The following is a 6,000-nucleotide window of genomic DNA, read 5'->3' on the forward strand; positions in this document are numbered from 1 at the left end:
AAACCCTAAAGAATCTACCAAAAAACTTTTAGAAATAATAAATGAATACAGTAAAGTTGCTGGATACAAAATCAACATACAAAATTCAGTTGCATTTCTATACACTAACAACACAGTAGCAGAAAGAGAAATTAAGAATACAATCCCATTTTCAACTGCAACAAAAAGAATAAAATACCTAGGAATAAACTTAACCAAAGAGGTGAAAGACCTGTACACTGAAAACTATAAAACATTGCTGAAAGAAATTGAAGAAGACACAAAGGAATGGAAAGATATTCCATGCTGTTGGATTGGAAGAATTCACATAGTTAAGATGTCCATACTTCCTAAAGCAATCTATAGATTCAATGAATCCCTATCAAAGTTCCAACAACAGTTTTCACAGAAATAGAGGAAAGAATCCTAAAATTTATATGGAACAACAAAAGACGCTGAATAGCCACAGGAATCCTGAGAAAAAAGAACAAAGCGGGAGGTATCACACTCCCTGGTTTCAAAATATACTACAAAGCTATAGTAACCAAAACAGCATGGTACTGGCACAAAAACAGACACACAGATCAATGGAACAGAATCGAGAGCCCAGAAAAAAATCCACACATCTATGGACAGGTAATTTGTGACAAGGGAAGCAAGAACATACAATGGAGAAAGGAAAGTCTCTTCAATAACTGGTGCTGGGAAAACTGGACAGCCACATGAAAAAGAATGAAAGTAAACCATTATCTTACACCATACACAAAAATTAACTCAAAATGGATTAAAGACTTGAATGTAAGACCTGAAATGATGAAACTTCTAGAAGAGAACATAGGCAGTGCACTCTTCGACATCAATTTTAGCCGCACATTTTCAAGTACCATGTCTCACTGGGCAAGGCAAACAATAGAAAAATTAAAAAATGGGACTACACCAAACTGAAAAGTTTCTGCAGAGCAAAGAAAACCAGCAACAAAATTAAAAGACAACCTAACCATTGGGAGAAGATATTTGCAAACCATATCTCTGATAATGGGTTAATATCCAAAATATATAAAGAACTCATACATCACAACAACAAAAAAACTAACAACCCAATTAAAAAAGGGGCAAAAAACCTGAACAGACATTTCTCCAAAGAAGATATACAGATGGCCAACAGGCACATGAAAAGATGTTCAACATCATTAACTATCAGGGAAATGCAAATCAAAACTACAATGAGATATCACCTCATACCTATCAGAATGGCTATCATTAACAAGACAGGAAACAACAAGTGTTAGAGAGGATGTGGGGATAAGGGAACTCTCATACACTGCTGGTGGGAGGGCAAACTGGTGCAGCCACTATGGAAAACAGTATGGTGAGTCCTCAAAAAGTTAAGACTAGAGCTACCATACAATCCAGCTATTCCACTGGTGGGTATTGTTCCAAAGAACATGAAAACACAAATGTGTGTAGACACATGCACCCCTGTGTTCATTGCAGCATTATTCACAATATCCAAGACTTGGAAGCAACCTAGGTGCCCATCAAGGAACGAATGGATAAAGAAGATGTAGTATATATACACAAGGGAATACTACTCGGCCATAAAAAAGGATGAAATCTGGCCATTTGGGCAACATGGATGGACCTTGAGGGTATTATGTTAAGTGAAATGAGTCAGAGACAAAGTCAAATACAGCATGAACTCACGCATAAATAGAAGACAAAAAGAACAACAAACACATAGAGACAGAGATTGGATCCATGGTTACCACAGGGGAGGGGAGAGGGAGGAGGGCAAAAGAGGTGATTAGTCACATGTGCGTGGTGATGAATGGTAATTAGTATTTGGGTGGTGAACATGATAGAATCTACACAGAAATTGAAATATAATGATGTACACCTGAAAAAAAACTATATTTTAATTATAAAAGTTAAATAAGTGTATAGCCTTGCAAACATTCAAATGTTCATAAATATAAACTTTTAGAATTATACGGTATTTTACTAAAAACACCTGACAACTTGTGCTCTTGCAATTCTACATGGAGATTTTTCTGTGTCAACATGGACGGAAGTAATTCAGTCTTTGTGGCCGTGTGCCAGCATTCCTTACAGTCAAAATAGCTTCTCATTTTGCCATTTCTTGCCAATGGATCATCTGAGTAGTTTGTGACTTTCCCTCTTTCAATGCCACAACGATCATACCGAGGTCAGACAGCTTTCTCCTCGAGCTCCCTACTTCAGAGAGTTTTAAGAGCAGGGAAGACTTCCACCTGGTCTGGAGGACAAAAAGACCTTAGCTAGGATTCAGCCCCGCCAGGCTGATTCCCGGAAGTTGGTGTCCTCAGCTTCCGGAAACGGAAGTGTGCGACCTTCAGAGCCGGGGAAGCAGAACTCCTTCTTTCCTGTACCTGGAAATCGGAGACGGTGGCTGTGCACTCAGCGGAAGTGAAGTTGCAGCGCAGAGCGTGCAGGAATCCGGGACCACCACTCGGAGTCCACCGCTTGGGTGTTGAGGATGCTGAGAAGCCGGGAAACAGGAGCTGCGTGCGTGGTCGGTGTGAGAAATGCGCAGAAACGGCCTGGAAAGGAATTGACGTGAGGGAAAGAGGGAGACCACTGCGGGCCGGGAGGGCCCAGCCAGAGTGGCGTGTGTGGGTGAGGAGCCCTGATGAGAGAACGTGCAAGACTGATGGCGGGAAGAGGGTGGGGGCTCCGAAGAGCTGCGTGGGAAAATCTGGAGCGACGCCTGGGAGACTTGGGGGAGATGATGAGAGGGCTTTGAGATGAGGCAGCTGAGACGTCTAGACGGGCAACAATTAGTGTAAGGTGAAATAAATAGCCAATCGCTGAGCCAGGACTTAAACCCCAGTCAGTACAAGCCGAATTTCCCAGCTCTGGCACCCCGAAAGCATGGTAGAAGGTGAACCTGGAATACTGCTTGGGGCTTTGTTTTGTAGTGGGGTTTTTTTATGGGGCCTTGTTTTCAGGGGATTTGCATGTTGGGAAAATTGCTGTATACCGTCTGCTTCAGGAAGCAGCTCGACATTTTCAAGCAGTGAAGTGAAAGTATCATACGGGGTGACTGGGTCTGGTTCTGTGGCTCCTCCTCACCCCAGTCCAATGGCTATTGTGTGCCTCGTGGAGAATTAGTGGTTTCCAGGGAGAGCCATTGCAGGCAGAGTAACTGGTCTGGAAAATACAAACACTCCAAGAAAAACTGTAAATTCCCCCATAATCCAGAGAAGATGCCCACTCTAGATGTGAACACTTTCATGTGAGAAGTGGATAATTTTCCATATATGTGAATTTCTTTCTTTTTGCTTTGTAGAAACTTAGAACTTTAATTTTCTTTTTCCCATCATAAGAAATATATGAGTGTTCTCTTTTTAAATGACAAGCAATGTATGTATACAGCAGAATATGAAAAATATCCTCCACATCGCATGGCTGACCCTGCAGTCCACAGGCCCATGTGAACATGCATTTTCTTTCTCTGTTACAGAGGTTCTCATGACTTACACATTGTAATGCACCCAATAAGTTTTCTAAATATTCATCTACATATTTTTATGTTTCTATATGTTTTAAAAACCTGTATTAAACTATGTGTAACGTTCTGTGACTAGAATAGTCACATGAAAATATTCCTTTTTATGTACACATGTACATATTCCTTCAATCTTTTTTCACAGATCCGTAGATTTTCCTACTATAGTTGAACTCTAATTTGTTAAACTGCTCCCTATTAGTAAATATTTTAGTTTTGAAGGAGGAATTGGAAATCTGAACTGGGTGCATAGGTGATTATTTGGCAGACATGTGCACATGATATTGAGGGTGGAGGAGAGCAGAGACCCCACCCCTGTGTGTGAAATCCTTGACCTCCTATCCTCATATGAAGAATTAAGCCCCATGATCTAACACAGAACTCAGCGCTTGTTTCTGGGAAGCAGAAGAACTGAACAACCTAAGACTGAATTGTCCTGGAGGGGTGGGGAGAGGGAGAGTCCGTGCACACTCATATCTTACTGTTCCCCCTCCACCCAGAGCATCATGGCCCCCACACTGAGGTGAGACCAGCGGCTCCTACAGTCACATATACAAGGCCCGGGGAGGCTGGTCCCCAGAGCTGCCTGTGTTCCCACACCACTGCTCTTCCTTAGAAATTTTGGCATTGTCTTTTTTCTGTATTTCTCCTGGCTCTTCATGTCAAAACAAAAATGGGTAATTACTGAGAACACCTGACTAGTCTTCCAAACACCCAGAAGACACCTCTTATTGTAACCTCTATTTATTGTACATAAATACTGTCTGCTTATGTTGTAGTTTTAAATAACCACCCACAAATTAGAGATTCTGTCACATTTTCTCTTGAACCCTGTCCCAATGCTAGTTCCCTCAGCAAAAATTTTATCCATTATGAATAAAATGTGTATTCTTCCTTATAAACTGAAGGCAAAACTTATAACCTTTTAATCCACATTAATAATAATATATTCTTGTTGAAACATCTCAGACATTACAGAAGTTATCATACCTTTTAATCACTGCCCCCAAACTTAGGCTCTTCACTTTGCACCTGTAAGAATGTACAATATTTTACTATTTATAAGAACTCAACAATACTGTGCATACTGAATTTCAAGTTGCTTTTTTACACTCAACTATGTATATTGTAGGTCATTTCATGTCGGTATAGAAGCTATACTATAGACAGATGTATTTTATGCTTTTTTATTTTAACATATATATCCCCATTTACTTTGTCATCCCTGATTGTTAAGAAAAATTAACAGCCATTTGTAATTAGAAAGCAAGAATAGCAGTAATTGAAAAGCAAAACCAACTCAGAACAGTCCTGATGCTGTACATCTGACAAAGCATTCTTCCCCACAAATGGAGGAACTTCACTTATCTGCAAACACGCTTGTGCTGAAAGACTTTCCCAACTTTGCCAAGCAGTGAGGGTGGTTTCATGGTAGAATACTGAATTTAGAGTCCTCAGAAAACTCTAAAAACATTACTTTTAATCTGGAAATGCATATTTTTACTTGTCAATTGGTTATTTGTAATTTACTAATTTTTAAGTAAAAGGAATGGCTATCAATGTGCACTCTTAAACACCATAAACAGGCTTTTGTGGGGCTGGCCCGGTGGCCTAGTGCTTAATTTCACACGCTGCACTTCGGTGGCCCAGGGTTTGTGGGTTCTGATTCTGGGTGTGGACCTATGCACCACTCATCAAGCCGTGCTGTGGCGGCATCCCACATATAAAGTAGAGGAAGATGGGCACAGATTTTAGCGCAGGGCTGATCTTCCTCACACACACACACAAAAAAAAAAGGCTTTTGATTTTTATTGGATTACAGTGCTTTGGGAAGATTTTCCCAGCCCACTGGTGAGCTCAGAACCAAAATGTAAGAATGACCACGTTAGCGTAATAGTTTCAGGGGCACCTTAGAGGGCAGGAGAGCAACTGGGCAGCCAAAAGAGATTTGAGCCTCGGCCAAATTGCTCTTTTTTTAAATAGACAATTTTTTTGGAGCAGTTTTAGGTTCACATCAAAATCAAGAGGAAGGTACAGAGATTTCCCATATGCCCCTCACCCCCACATATGTATAGCCTCTCCCGTTTTCAACATCACTCCCCAGAGTGGTACATTGGTTACAACTGATGCACTTACACTGACGCATCATAGTCACCCAAACTCTGCAGTTCACACCAGGGCTCACGTTGCTGTTGCCCATTCCACTGCTGCATATTTTCAGTCTTTCCCTTTGACAAATATACTGCAAAAAACCTTCTTGTAAATATCTTCCTGTGAAAATGGGAGTGTTTCTCTAAGGTAGATTAAAAGAAGTGGTATTGCTGGGCCCTAGGGTGTATGCATCTTAAATTTTCATAGCTAGTACCAAATTGCAACATAAAGTGTCTATATCCATTTACCCCAGTACCATATGAGTACCCATTTCACTCTGGTCTCGCCAACATTCCATGTTATTCAACCTTGTAGATTTTTAC

Source organism: Diceros bicornis, chromosome 30 (assembly GCF_020826845.1).
Source record: "Diceros bicornis minor isolate mBicDic1 chromosome 30, mDicBic1.mat.cur, whole genome shotgun sequence".
Taxonomy (NCBI): domain Eukaryota; kingdom Metazoa; phylum Chordata; class Mammalia; order Perissodactyla; family Rhinocerotidae; genus Diceros; species Diceros bicornis.